The 16,641-nt window shown below is 38.4% G+C and overlaps 1 pseudogene; it reads left to right on the top strand.

Annotated features, from left to right (window-relative positions):
• The first annotated feature begins 1,367 nt into the window (after positions 1-1,367).
• LOC131902804 (serine/threonine-protein phosphatase 2A catalytic subunit beta isoform-like) lies at positions 1,368-15,928 on the top strand (annotated as a pseudogene).
• The last annotated feature ends 713 nt before the right edge of the window (positions 15,929-16,641 follow it).

Raw genomic sequence — 16,641 nt, forward strand, 5'->3', positions numbered from 1 at the left:
AGTTTTGTTTTGTAGCTATAGATGATGATATCCTGGTGAGCAGTCTCTCAAAAAGAAAAATATTGCATGGTTGGGCCTATTCTTGATTTTGTGCTGCCAATCTGTAGTAATTGAATGTGGATTCCAAAAAGACTGAACTAGACAATGAGCTCTTTCAGAACAACTTCAGATGAGCTGCCCCATGATGCTATTGAAGAAACAATAAACAGGGCTGTTGTCAGTACAAGCATAAAACAAGAGAAGTGGAAGAATAAGACAAAACCTGCCAATTTGAAAATACTGTAAAACCAAACACTGCATCATTCAACAAGACTAAGACTAATCCTAGCATTTGGAGACAGGTCACATGGACATATCTACGTGTAAATGTCATCTAAACATGCATGTGACTGATACTGCACGTGTCATTCAGGATATCTTGTTAACGAGTGGCTGAACAAATGTTTTCTGAGCCCATCAGAGAATCTTGATGTTTTTATTTCAAGAATTTTCATCTCCCAAGTTTCTGTGTTCAGGAATGAAGACAGGAACATGACCAGAAAAAAGGACTCTGGGGCACAGGGGCCACAGAGCCCATGATGCCTGATGTTCTAAGCACATCTGGCAACAGCGGGGTGAGGTGCAAAGCTCAACGTTTCTAACTACTAGCTAAACCTCCTTCATTCACACACACTAGAAGAAGCTTGGTGTGTGAATAAGGGAGGAACATGGTGGGTTTTAAGTGCATTGAAGTCTGAAAAGGGCCACTTTTCTCTGACTCTACCTTCAGATGAAATTCTAGGACAAACATCTGGAAAGCAGTTGTTTCCTGAGACAAAAACTTCCAGTGTGTCCCTCTCAAGTGTTCTCTTTGTAGATGATGAATGGACTAAAATTTACTGTGTCTGCGTAGGGCACTGAAATACATAAGGGATTGTGGTCTACTATTCTGCTTTACTTTATATTTTATTTCCTTTATTTTTGAGATTATAGTAAAATTCATAACTTCCTTATTCTTTTCCAACTCCAAACCCTCCTATATAACTCTCTTTCTCTTTTTAAAACCCATAGCCTGTATTCCATTAATTGCTGTTACACACACACACACACACACACACACACACACACACACAGAGGCATGTACACACATTTGCATGCTTTGTTGTTGGTTGTTTGGTTGGTTGGTTGGTTGGTTGGCCTTTGTTATGCAATTCTGGGGAGGGACTGAGCATAGAGTCATTTTCATGCTGCTAAGCAACCCCAGGTGGTGGTAGTTCTCACCAGGGTTCTAAGGAAAGACAGTTCAAAAAAGCTACATTCAAGAGACACAAGCCAGCTGGATTTTATAATCAAAATCTGACAAGCTGCATAGGAAATAGAAGGTACACATGAAAGACAAGTCATTCACCAAGGAGCTGGAGTGGGTGGAGCACTTGAAGGAATATAAGCAGCTGAACCAGAACAAGTTCAATGCTGTGCTAGAAGGCTAAGAAAATCTTAACAAAAGAATCAAATGTACAAAAGGTTTGCTGTCCTGTTACTGTCTGTGGAGATGTGCATGGCCAATTCTATGACTTTGTGGAACTCTTCGGAATTGGTGGGAAATCACCAGATACAAACTGTCTATTCATGGGTGACTATGTAGACAGTGGTTATTATTCTGTGGAGAATGGGACTCTTGTAGCATTAAAGGTGCGTTATACCAAGTGCATGACAATATTGCAAGGAAATTATGAAAACTGACAGATCACCCAAATACATGGTTTTAATGATGAATGTATTCAAAAGTATGAAAATGCCGATCAACCCGTGGAAATACATTATAGATCTCTTTGATTATCTTCCACTTATAGCTTCAGTAGATAGAAGGTTATTCTGCCTCCAAGGTGGCTTCTCTCCATCCATAAATACACTGTATTCATAAGAGCCCTGTATCATTTCAAGAAGTTCCACATGAGGACTCAGTGTATGATTTCTTACAGTCTCATCCAGATAACCATGATGGATGGGGCATTTCACCATGTGGTAAGGACTACACATTTGGACAAGATAATTCTGAAATATTTAACCACCCTAATGCCAATGGTCTCAAACAGGTGTCTCCTGCTTGTAATAAAAGGATATAATTGGTGCCATTATCTGATGTGGTTACCATTTTTATTGCACCCAATTACTATTACCATTGTGGGAACTAGGCTGTTATCATGGAATTAGATGACACTTTAAAATATTCTTTTCTTCAGTTTGACCTAGCAGCTCACTGGGAGAGCCTCATGGCACAGATGCATCTCAGACTACTTCCCATAAGTTCCTTCTCCAGACCTTTCTTTGTATGTGAAAGTATACCTGATATATATGTATATATGTATTTATATGTATGTACACATATGTGTGTGTGTGTGTGTGTGTGTGTGTGTATACACAGTTATCTATGTATTTCTGCAACAGATTGTGATGTCGTGACATTAAACTACATCATGGATTAAACCTGCCATACTGGTGATGAGCGCTTAGCACATTTGAGACTGAACTTCAGTACACCACATCCTAGATCAGGCAGCCTAATGGTCTGCCTGCTGTGTTGTAGGAACCACTTTTCTTGACTGGTTAAGCAAAAATGGTCATTGACTGCTTAATCTCCTTTGGCTTACTTGGAAATGTCATTACAATGTTTAACTGGCATGAATTAATAGAGTTGTAGTTATATTTTTAAGAATTCACAAGCTGTCTTCCACTTAATTCATTATTCTTTATTTTATTGAAATATAGAATCAGAAGAGATGCTTGGAAGTATGTTGTCATAACATTAAAGGGATTTCCTTTCATTTAAACTAAATTACTGTTTGATGTTGGTCTGCATATTTCTGAAAATTTGTCATGACAGCACTTATGTCCTATCAGGTGTACTGAAAAAAAAAACTTTGCAATTTAAACAAACAAACAAAAGAAATGTTTTATTTCAGTAATACCCTGAAAAATTTCCATTGCTTTTCAACAATGGGGTTGACAACTGTTTTATTGATAGAAGACATTTTTATAATTACTATGAACTTATATTTAGGAACATTCAGGTTGCTTATGTTGGACTTAGCTGAAAATTGAATAGTGCAAGTGTAGGAAGGCATTGGCTTTGCTTTCAACATGGCATTCAGTAATGACTTACACTAGGCTGCAGAAGTAACCATCTTATTAAATAAGAAACACAGAGCCAATGGAGAGATGAAAGCCCAAGAGGTCAGAGCTAAGAGCCTTACCCTTCACTGCTGCAGCTATCCTCTTCAGCCAAGAGAGCTACTTCCTGTCCATTTGTCTGTTTTATAGACTTTCTATTCGGCCTTCTCATTGGTTGTAAACCCAACCACATGACCTCCTCGTCACTGCCTGTCTGTACAGACCTCCAGGTCTTCTATGGTTGGTATTGAGATTAAAGGCCTGTGTCTCCATGCTGGCTGTATCCTTGAACACGCAGAGATCCACCTAGCTCTGCCTCCCAAGAGCTGGGATTAAAGGCATGCTCCACGACCGTCCAGTTTCTGCTATGGCTTGCTATTAGCTCTGACCCCCAGGCAACTTTATGTATTAACATACAAATAAAATCACATTTCAGTACAATTAAAATATCACAATACTAGGCAGTTTTTCTGAGGAATAAACAAGCAAGTTCTGTATTATTCTGTGATTTTGATAATATTACATTTTTCATTTTGATATCTGAATTTGAGAGTTTTAGGATGCATATTTGAGAAAGTTATAGACATTTGTCTCTTTGAAGTTGGCACAGGCAGTGTGAAATGAACAACTCTGACACTGGAGAAATGTAAGAATAAAACTCTAGCCAGTGAAAAACGATACAACTGACATTCAAGAACACCAGTTTCGTCAACTTCAGTATGCAAGACAGTAATATCACCCAGCAATCAATATTTATTCTAGCATTTGAAAATAAGCCATGGTTATATAACCCCATAATGTTTTATTCAAACACCCGTGTCCTAAACTACATGTGTCTCACTGTATTCCTGTTCTTCACAGCTAGCAGAACTCTTGGGCAATCAAAGAAGAATTTTGGTTGCCACTCCCTCCCATCATTTTTGAAACTTTAAAAATTGTTATCTTTGGTAGACACTAACCTCAGGTGGCTACTGAGTCATCAAAATGTGACAGGTTCAAGTTGAGATGTGCTATAAGTTTTAAAAAAATAAGAAAGCACACATATTTAAAAAACATTTTAAGGAGAAATAATGGAAAACATTATAATATGTTAAAGCAGTCAATGTTGAAATAATAAATTGTATACAATGGGTTAAATATATACAATGATACATTTTTAAAAATATACAAGTTCTAGCCTTCAATGAGTGAAACAAGAAGGCATCCAGAAGGAAGGCGTTGGTGTTCTCTGCAGCAGGGAGCCTGTGCCATGCAAATGCATCTGACTTCAGTGCTCAGCTCTTGAGAGTCCTTCTCCCTGTTTCTTTCTCTTCCAGTGCTCAGCAGAGGAAATGTTCATCTGGGGGATGGGAGTTAAGCCGGGACCCAGAGCCTCCTTCTACCATGCATTGCACTATCAGAATCCGTATTTATTTAGATCGCTGGTGGGTAGTAGAGAAAATAACATTTGTCTAATCAGCTTAGTCATCATTTTGCTTTGAGAAAAAAAAAACTATTTGGAAAGGACACTTTTCTCCTGAGATGAATTTATCAGAGTCCTCCAGTGAACCATTGTATTTGTTGATAGAGAATGTCTACAAGATACTTGAGGAAAGATAGTAAAAGAAGAAAGGGGATGGGACAGGGAGAAGGAGGGGAAAATAGAATTATGTAACTCAAGGTAAAGTTTTATCTAAGTCTGTTTTACACTAATTGGATCTCACAAACAGAATGACTTACAAAGCAAGAAGTGTTATCCTTTCATGGTTTAGAGGCCAGGAGTTCATAGGCCAGAATATTTTATTTTATTTTATTTTATTTTATTTTATTTTATTTTATTTACTTACTTATCTATTTATGTTGCCAGTAGGTGAGGACTCTAAATGGAGGCAATATAAACACCTCATAGCAAGAAGGGTATTTGAAAAGAATAGATCCAATTGAGATTTTTGTGACAGACCCACAGTAAAGATAATCATTAACCCACTAATCCACAAATTCATGAACCATTAAACCATTCACTAGTTGTCTCCTAAATGCCCCACATTTTAATACCTCATAGTGAGAATAAAGTTAAAACATGGATGTTGGAGAGGCCGGCCCCCAGCTCCCATCTTGCCCCGGACTTCCATTCTGAAGCACAGCACAGGAGAGAGAAAGAGAGAGAGAGAGAGAGAGAGAGAGAGAGAGAGAGAGAGAGGAGAGCACCCATCCTCCCTGGACATCCCTTCTGAACAAGAGCTCCCATCCTGCCCCGGACTTCCAATTTGGACAAGAGAGCTCCCATCTGGACAAGAGAGAGAGACTTCCTGAATCTGTCAGCTCTGTCTGAACCAAGTGTGTGGATAAGGCCAAGAACGAACCACAAGGAGATGGGCAGACGTCAAGGCAGAAACACATACAACAAAATGAATAGCAATACACCATCACCAGGCCCTAGCCCTCCTCCAACACCTAGACCTGAACATCAGAAATTGGAAGAAGCAGAAGAAAATAGCCTTATGAATGTCATCATGAAGAAGCTAGAGGCTCGTGTAGAGGAAAAGACCAAAAAATGTGAAGAACGCTGTAAACAACTAGAGGAAAGGGCAAACAAATTAGAAGAAATCAAAAAAGTCCTGGAAGAGAACAATAAAATACTGAAAGAAAATCAAGAAAAATCAATGAAACAAATGAAGGAAACAGTCCAAGACCTGAAAAGGGAAATAGAAAAAATGAAGAAGACACAAACAGAGGGAATGCTGGAAATAGAAAATCTGAGAAAACGATTGGGAACTTCAGATGCAAGTATAATCAACAGAATGCAAGAGATGGAAGAGAGAATCTCTAGCGTTGAAGATACAATAGAAGAAATAGATTCATCAGTCAAAGAAAACACTAAAGTCAACAAAGTCATGAACCAAAATGTCCAAGAAATTTGGGACACCATGAAAAGACCAAACCTACGAATAATAGGGGTAGAAGAAGGAGAAGAATACCAACTCAAGGGCACAGAAAATATATTCAACAAGATCATAGAAGAAAACTTTCCCAACTTAAAGAAGGAAATGCCTATGAAGATACAGGAAGCCTATAGAACACCAAACAGACTAGACCCCCAAAAAAAGTCCCCTCGCCACATAATAATTAAACAATTAAACGTACAGAATAAAGAAAGAATATTAAGAGCAGCAAAGGAAAAAGGCCAAGTGACATATAAAGGCAAACCTATCAGAATAACACCCGATTTCTCAATGGAGACTTTGAAAGCCAGAAGGTCCTGGACAGATGTAATGCAGACACTAAGAGACCATGGATGTCAGCCTAGACTAATATACCCAGCAAAACTTTCAATCATCATAGATGGAGTGAACAAGACATTCCATGACAAAGCCAGATTTAAACAATATTTAACCACAAATCCAGCCCTACAGAAAGCACTAGAAGGAAAATTCCAACCTAAGGAAGTCAGATACACCCTCGAAAACACAGGCAATAGATAAAGCCACAGCAGTAAACCCCAATGAAGAAAAGTACACACACATCACCACCAAAAAATAACAGGAATGAACAATCACTGGACATTAATATCCCTCAATATCAATGGACTTAATTCACCTATAAAAAGACATAGGCTTACAGAATGGATACGAAAGCAGGACCCATCTTTCTGCTGCATACAAGAAACACATCTCAAATTCAAAGATAGACACTACCTAAAAATAAAAGGCTGGGAAAAGACTTTCCAATCAAACGGTCTTAAGAAACAAGCGGGTGTAGCCATCCTGATATCCAGCAAAATAGACTTCAAACTAAAATCAATCAAAAGAGATCAAGAAGGGCATTACATACTCATCACAGGAAAGATCCACCAAGATGAAGTCTCAATTCTGAACATTTATGCCCCAAACACAAGGGCACCCACATATGTAAAAGAAACATTATTAAAGCTTAAATCACATATAAAACCCCACACATTAACAGTGGGAGACCTCAACACCCCACTTTCACCACTGGACAGATCCCCCAAATCGAAACTTAACAGAGAAATAAAGGACTTAACTGATGTCATGACTCAAATGGACTTAATCGACATCTACAGAACATTCCATCCTAACAAAAAAGAATATACCTTCTTCTCAGCACCTCATGGAACCTTCTCTAAAATCGACCACATACTTGGTCACAAAACAAATCTAAACAGATACAAAACAATTGGAATAACCTCCTGTGTTCTATCAGACCACCATGGTCTAAAGTTGCATTTCAACAACAACAAAAACTACAGAAAACCTACAATCTCATGGAAACTGAACAATACCCACCTGAATCACCAATGGGTTAAGGAAGAAATAAAGAAAGAAATTAAAGACTTCCTAGAGATCAATGAAAATGAAGACACCACATATCCAAACCTATGGGACACTATGAAAGCAGTACTAAGAGGGAAATTCATAGCACTAAACGCCCACATAAATAAGCTGGAGAAATCTCACACTAGTGACTTAAAAGCACACCTGAAAGCTCTAGAACAGGAAGAAGCAAAGTCTCCCAGGAAAAATAGATGCCAGGAAATTATCAAAGTGAGAGCTGAAATCAATAAAATAGAAACAAAGAGAACAATACAAAAAATTAATGAAACAAAGAGTTGGTTCTTTGAGAAAATCAACAAGATAGACAAGCCCTTATCCAAACTAACCAAAAGACAGAGAGAGAGCATCCAAATCAACAAAATCAGAAATGAAAAGGGGGACATAACAACAGACATTGAGGAAATCCAGAGAATCATCAGGTCATACTTCAAAAACCTCTATTCCACAAAACTGGAAAACCTAAAAGAAATGGATAATTTTCTGGATAGTTACCACATACCTAAATTAAATCAAGACCAGATAAACTATTTAAATAGTCCAATAACCCCTAACGAAATAGAAACAGTCATTAAAAGTCTCCCAACCAAAAAAAGCCCAGGACCAGATGGTTTCAGTGCAGAATTCTACCAGATCTTCAAAGAAGAGTTAATACCAATACTCTCTAAATTGTTCCATACAATAGAAACAGAAGGAACATTACCAAACTCCTTCTATGAGGCTACAATTACCCTGATTCCCAAACCAAACAAGGATACAACAAAGAAAGAGAACTACAGACCGATCTCCCTCATGAACATTGATGCAAAAATACTCAATAAAATACTGGCAAACAGACTCCAAGAACACATCAAAACAATTATCCACCATGATCAAGTAGGATTCATTCCAGGGATGCAAGGATGGTTCAACATACGAAAGTCTGTCAATGTGATACACCATATAAACAAACTCAAAGAAAAAAACCACATGATCATCTCACTAGATGCTGAAAAGGCATTTGACAAAATCCAACACCCCTTCATGATAAAGGTCTTGGAGCGATCAGGAATACAGGGAACATACCTAAACATAATAAAGGCAATTTACAGCAAGCCAACAGCCAACATCAAATTAAATGGAGAGAAACTCAAAGCAATTTCACTAAAATCAGGAACGAGGCAAGGCTGTCCGCTCTCCCCATACTTATTCAATATAGTACTTGAAGTTCTAGCCAGAGCAATAAGACAACATAAGGAGATTAAGGGGATACAAATCGGAAAGGAAGAAGTCAAGCTTTCCCTATTTGCAGATGACATGATAGTATACTTGAGCAACCCCAAAGATTCCACCAAGGAACTGATACAACTTATAAACACCTTCAGCAACATAGCAGGATACAAGATCAACTCAAAAAAATCAGTAGCCCTCCTATATATAATGGACAAAAAAGCGGAGAAGGAAATCAGAGATACATCACCCTTTACTATAGCCACAAATGACATAAAATACCTTGGGGTAACACTAACCAAGCAAGTGAAGGACTTATATGACAAGAACTTTAAGTCCCTGAAAAAAGAAATTGAAGAAGATGTCAGAAAATGGAAAGATCTCCCATGCTCATGGATAGGCAGAACTAACATAGTAAAAATGGCAATCTTACCAAAAGCAATCTACAGATTCAATGCAATCCCCATCAAAATACCAACACAATTCTTCTCAGACCTGGAAAGAATAATACTCAACTTCATATGGAAAAACAAAAAACCCAGGATAGCCAAAAGAATCCTGTACAATAAAACAACCTCTGGAGGCATCACGATCCCTGACTTCAAGCTGTACTATAGAGCTACAGTAATAAAAACAGCTTGGTACTGGCATAAAAACCGACATGTGGACCAATGGAATCGAATTGAAGACCCTGACATTAATCTGCACACCTATGAACAAATAATTTTTGACAAAGAAGCCAAAAGTGCACAATGGAAAAAAGAAAGCATCTTCAACAAATGGTGCTGGCAAAACTGGATATCAACATGTAGAAGGCTGCAAATAGATCCATATCTATCACCGTGCACAAAACTTAAGTCCAAGTGGATCAAGGACCTCAACATAAATCCAGCTACTCTGAACCTGCTAGAAGAGAAAGTTGGAAGTAGTCTTGAACGCATTGGCATAGGAGACCACTTTCTAAATAGAACACCAGTAGCACAGACACTGAGAGAAACAATCAATCAATGGGACCTCTTGAAACTGAGAAGCTTTTGTAGGGCAAAGGATACGGTCAACAAAGCAAAGCGACAGCCTACAGAATGGGAAAAGATATTCACCAATCCCACATCTGACAGAGGACTGATATCCAGAATATATAAGGAACTCAAGAAATTAGACACCAAAATGCCCAACAGTCCAATTAAGAAATGGGCTATAGAACTAAACAGAGAATTCTCACCAGAGGAAACTCAAATGGCTGAAAGACATTTAAGGAATTGCTCAACATCCCTAATCATCAGGGAAATGCAAATCAAAACAACTCTGAGATACCACCTTACGCCTGTCAGAATGGCTAAGATCAAAAACACTGAAGACACCTTATGCTGGAGAGGATGTGGAGCTAGGGGAACTCTCCTCCACTGCTGGTGGGAATGCAAGCTTGTACAACCACTTTGGAAATCAATATGGCGATTTCTTAGAAAATTGGGAATCCATCTCCCCCAAGATCCAGCTATACCACTCTTGGGCATATACCCAAGGAATGCCCAACCACACCACAAGAGCACTTGTTCAGCTATGTTCATATCAGCATTGTTTGTAATAGCCAGAACATGGAAACAACCTAGATGCCCTTCAACTGAAGAATGGATAAACAAAATGTGGTACATATACACAATGGAATACTACTCAGCAGAGAAAAACAATGACATCATGAGGTTTGCAGACAAATGGATGGATCTAGAAAAAATCATCCTGAGTGAGGTATCCCAGACTCAGAAAGACAAACATGGTATGTACTCACTCATAACAGGATACTAGATGTGGAACAAGGATGACTGGACTGCTACTCACATCACCAGGCAGGCTACCTGGAAAACAGGACCCCAAGAAAGACACAGGGATCGCCCAATGACAGAGAAATGGAATGAGATCTACATGAACAGCCTGGACATGAGTGGGGGTAGTGAAGGGCGAGGGTCGAGGGAAAGAGAGCTTGGGTGAGTGGGAGATCCCAGCTGGATCAACAACAGAGAGGGAGAACAAGGAATAGGAGACCATGGTAAATGAAGACCACATGAGAATAGGAAGAAACAAAGTGCTAGAGAGGCCCACAGAAATCCACAAAGATACCCCCACAACAGACTGCTGGCAATGGTCGAGAGACAGTCCGAACTGACCTACTCTGGTGATGGGATGGCCAAACACCCTAATTGTCGTGCTAAAAACCTCATCCAACTACTGAGGGATCTGGATGCAGAGATCCATGACTAGGCCCCAGGTGGATCTCTGGGAGTCCAATTAGCGAGAATGAGGAGGGTTTATATGAGCGAGAATTGTTGAGACCATGGTCGGATTAAGCACAGAGACAAATAGCCAAACGAACGGAAACACATGAAATATGAACCAATGGCTGAGGGGTCACCAACTGGATCAGGCCCTCTGAGTGGGTGAGACAGTTGATTGGCCTGATCTGTTTGGGAGGCATCCAGGCAGTGGCACCGGGTCCTGTGCTCATTGCATGAGTTGGCTGGTTGAAACCTGGGGCCTATGCAGGGTCCCTTGGCTCAGCCTGGGAGGAGGGGACTGGACCTACCTGGACTGAGTCCACCAGGTTGATCTCAGTCTGTGGGGAAGGCTTTGCCCTGGAGGAGATTGGAATGGGGGCGGGCTGGGGGGGGAAGGTGAGGGAGGCGGGAGGGGGGAGAACAAGGGAATCTGTGGCTGATATGTAGAACTGAATTGTATTGCAAAATAAAAATTAAAAAAAAAAAAAGAATAAAAAAAAAATCCCAAAAAAAAAAAAAAAAAAAAAAAAAAAAAAGGTCTTCTGATTTGGTGGAGTATACCTGAAGCAGGTGAGGGAGCTGATCCTGTGGTCAGAAGGTCGGGAGAGCTGCCCCTGCCTACCACCAGCTACAACACTTGGAAGAGCAGGCCATGTACCTTGCTTGGGCAGCACAATAGAGCAGTCCTGTTGGCAGAAGTGTGGGTGAACCAGCCCCAAACTTATGAGCATGGGAGAGCTGTCACCATTACTCATCTGTCATGCGGCAGCATGGGTGGGGGAGAGATGACCTCCTCCCCTGCCCATCGATGCCTGAGTGGCCCCTATGCCATGCCTGGGCAACATGATGGAGCTGGCCCAGAAGGCATAGATGTGGGAGATCTGACCCTGAGAACATGAAAGTAGAACTGCTCTCACTGCTACCCACTTGCCTTGATCATCTATCTCTGCAAAGGGTGAACTTGCCAAGGCAATGTAGAACAGCTCACCCTGGTGGTGAGGACAAGGGAGACCTGGCAGGCTGACCAACCCTGCAACTACCTAGGCTCAGAACCAGGATTATGTGTAGACCCACCCCATCTGTGATCTGCTGGAGCAGGTGAAAGGACTGGTCCTGCAGACCCAAAGCTGCAGGGTTTCCACAACACAGGGCAAGAGCAGAATAACCAAGAGGAGTTCCAGTGGGGAGCCAACATCAGTAGTATAGCAGAAACCAGAAGCCTCGAACCAGAACAATGACTCTGCAATGAACACTTGCAAGTAAAGATATGTGGACAAAAGCATTTACTTCATGACTCGCTATGTCATACTACAGCTTCCGTGATGAGACTTACCCCCTGCCCCCTATTTTTTCTTCTTTTTTCTCTTAAATTTTATTTTGGAGGGGGAGTTTCAAGGGCAAAGGGCAGATATGCAGGGACAGGAAATGAATGGGATTGAAATGCATGATATGAAAGAAAAAAGACTAAATAAAAAGAAAGTTAAAAAAAAAAAAACATGGATGTTGGTGGAGACAGGTAATCTTTAGCAAGTGGTGGACTAGAAGTCTGAGCCCAACAAACACTTAGAAAAAACACATAAATTCATGTCTAGACTATCATAGATAACCTAATTAATGTAATATAAAACAATAACAAAAATTTAGGTAAATCATGTTTAGAGTTGTAGCCCTTTCTGTAAAATATAGCCTGTCCTATAAGTTAAATGAACACAGATGAAAACATAATAAGAAATTTAAATTTCTTCTATGTCTATTTTTTCCTTTACTTGTTATCAATCCAATAATTGAAATGTTTCTCCATTTCTTTGGTTTTCATTTCTTTCAGTACTTTTTATTGTTTGTTGCTAGTAAAATACATTTAGTTTTTTGATCATATGAACTATTATATCTGTATTTCACTGACTTCAAATTAATGTTACTTTCTTATCCTCTTAAAATTGTATTACAACATGCTGAAATACAAATGAACTTATCCACATAAACATAAATAAATAACTACATATAGCATATGAGAATCACTGACTAGATAGACATAGATATAGATATAGACATAAAACTAATGTTTTATGTGGTTAGGAATATGTATGAAAAATATGTATGTAAGAAATAGGCACTATCATGTAGACAAGGTCAAATCCTACTGAAAAACTTTAACTATTGAAAAACCCTCTTAAGAAAGGTTGATTTTTACACTAAACTCTGAACTGTGTGGCCAGGTAAAGGCCAGGTCCTAGGTCTTCTACAGACTACTTGAGGAATGATTTTATATATATCCTTCATTGACTAGGAACTCACTGCGTAGTGCAGCCCACATTGAACCCATGGGCCATCCTCATGTCTCTGCCTCCTGAGTGCTGTTCTGAGCTGCCATGATCAGCTCTATTTCTGTCCTCCAATATTTCTCCATAGACTATTCGTAACACAATAGAACATTACTTTCATAGATAATTCAGTCAACTACATTTTAACTTTAATTAGAATCTATGGTTTGTTGAAATTTTTAAATTAAACATAAAATAGTGATAGTAGAATAATTAATTACTATCAGTTAGTTTCTTTGTAACATGAGATGGAATACCCAATGTTCAAATATTAACTCAAAGTTCTGAAAATAGAGAGAAAATCATTTTTACAAGTCAGATAAAGATTCTCCATGATCATGTCTTATCTGATCAATTTCTTCTCAATATATGTGTAGACAGGATAAACCAGGGGTAGAGATCACAGGTACAAATGCAGAAGTGGAGACCAATTATCATAACCATTCCCTTATATTCTGAGAAATTATTGACAGCATGTATACCAAAGAAATATATCTGTCATAAAAAATCAAACTCTTGATGCTGGCTCTCTTTATCCTACAGGGAATTAAGAGATTAGACTAATGTTTTAACTGTAGTCTCCTGAATGAATTAATTAAGGCAAATGATATATTTTCTCTGTGACTAAACACCCATTCATCCTTTTATTCACCACTCTCCCTCCAGCTCTCTACTCTGCAAGTATTGTTGTCCCATTTTAGCAGGTGCTTTTCCTATGCAACTGGGAGGTATTAATGAACAAGAAAGAGAAAATAGAACCACATAAAACTGTATATTATAGAAGGAAATAGAAAAACACTTCACAAATAGGTTAGAGTACTTCACATTTAACAAATATTAATTAGAGTAAACAACAACAGTGGAGCAGATTGTCTTAGAATTTGCACTCTGTTTGCACAGCCAGTGAAAGTTTCAATGAAGAGGTAGCTTCAAAATGGAGAGCACAGATAAACAAGGAAGACAAAGTTATGAAGGTTAATATTCCAAGCAGAACCGGATTGTACAAAACAGAAATTTGGAAGTCAATGCATATGAGTAAGAGGTTAAAAGTTATCATTGCCAGAGACTAGAAACAAGGGAGAATGGACCAAGAGATGAGCTATGAAGTACAGAGACTGTCCTGCAGATAGGGCTTTTAATATTTCACACAGGAATGTAACAATAGTAGATATTTCGTGTGAGCTAGTACATTTTACTTATTTTGTTTTATAACAGTTTTATGTACCATAGGTTGTCCCCACATGTAGTTTATGACTAGCTGTAATTATGCTATATTTAGTGTAAGTGAGAAATTTTATTTAGAATAGATTTGAACAATGATCTTGCCCAATTTCTGATGCTGAAACAAAACATCACACACTGCATACTCTGTAAAAAGGAGTTCAAGTGGCTCACACTTGTGTGGATTTTAGAGCATGGTGTGTGTTCAATTCTGGGAATGCAAGATGCCAAGCATCATAACAAAGTTAGAAGTGCAGGGAGAAGAGGTCACATGGACATCTAGAAAGGAAGACTAGAAGACAAGCCAGATATGCTTTTCTCTTACTTTTATGACAAAGTTTCTTTTGGAAACATCACTTACAACCATACATGACCTCCTCCTGAGATTCAGCATTGATCCATATAATGGTGAGGTGCTCCTGACTTAATAACCTCAACAAAGTTCCAGTTCCTAAAGGTACTACCATGCCAGCACTGTAACTCTGGACACCAACCTCGATCACATGGGCCTTGAGGTACAGGTCACATTCAAACAATAGCAGATGCATTCCCTGCTATCAATATGCCAGACTTTTTTATTTATTTTCTCAAGACATTCTATTTTATCATAGGGAATATGAGTTTGCAGATATTTTCATAATCTTTCAGTGATTGCAGTATGTTTTTTCCTACTGAAATTTTTACATGTTCCTGAATGTCTTTAACATTCTTGCTTTTAATGCTTTGTCATTTTTATATTCTGAAAATATCATCACCCACATTTGTACTCATGTTGTACTTAAGTCATATACAGAGGAAAAATGCTTTTAAAATGGCATTGTTCACAGTCTCAATATTTATGATGACTCATATTGTAACTCTATACAGCAGCTTTCAAATTTATTCAGTTAAGAACAAGGGTCACTACTACAGTTTTGAGGAAGGTACAGCACAGTGAGTTCTTCTCCAGCCTAAAAGCTAAAGAAAGCTTCACTAAGAATTAGGACATGGAGAAGGGTGTTGGCATGTGAAGATCCCAGAGCTAAGGAAACTCAGTAGAGGTTTTGGAACTATGTCAAGTTTTAGTGCTTTGCAATATTTGACTTCTAACTGACAAACACTTGAGTTCATTGTTAAAGTCAGCACTGTTCATTATTAGGAAAGGTCATCCAAAAAATACATTCACTGATATATTTCTGGTGAGCAGGATGAAAAAGGAGAATTAATTTTTCATTCAGACTACAGAAAACAAAATAGTGAGTATGATACTCTAAACTTTGTGTATTGTATTACTTTAGGTTCATTATTTAAAAAGAGATAAAATTATTTAGACCTTGGGTGCAACATGACTGCTGAACTTTACGACTTTGATTTTATTGATAAAATTATTGCGCTAATGTGTATCTTTCCTTTTTCCAGGTTATCTGGCATCTTGATATTAGAGAGCTGAACAAAAAATTTAAATAAAAGAAAGATCAGAAGCCATATCCTGTGCTCAGGACAGGAACAGGGACACTATCTGTGGGGTCCACTTCTTCTATCAACCTGAATTGACAAATATATGATTATTAAATCTGTGTGTACAGAGTAGCACTTTAAAGTAATACTTATAGGAGGTGGAAAAGAGATGCTTATTACTCATGTTTGTGTTTTTTAAAAAGCACGCATTTTAGAAATTCTAGTAACATTAGTGGAATATGCATGCTCTTCATAGTTATGAAAGGAGGCCAAGATAGATATGGTGGCCAGACAAGATTCCTTGGTACTCAAAGCTTCAACATGTGAAAGCTCATTCACTCTGCTTCTTTTTATCCACCTGTGTTATCTTTTTCATTAACCTTTCTGACTGTCCTCATTCCACTGTCAAAAACTAAAGTGCTCTGAATTAATTAACTTCTTTAAAGTCATTAATAAACAAATTATATGCTAATCTTGGTGCTTCAGGATAAATCCCAAGAAGGCATCAGTGATGTTTTATTAGCAAATGAGTGAGAAATATTTTATTTTTATGAACAGCTAAGGGAAAGACAGATAACTGTTATAAATAGTATAGTCAACTTGAATTTCATCTAAGCTGTTCTTTGAAAGGTATACAGTTCATCTAAGACTCATTATATAATATGAAAACTTTCAGTTATAGACGATTTCATATGGACATAATAC

This window comes from Peromyscus eremicus, chromosome 1 (genome assembly GCF_949786415.1).
Source record: "Peromyscus eremicus chromosome 1, PerEre_H2_v1, whole genome shotgun sequence".
In the NCBI taxonomy this organism is placed as follows: Eukaryota; Metazoa; Chordata; class Mammalia; order Rodentia; family Cricetidae; genus Peromyscus; species Peromyscus eremicus.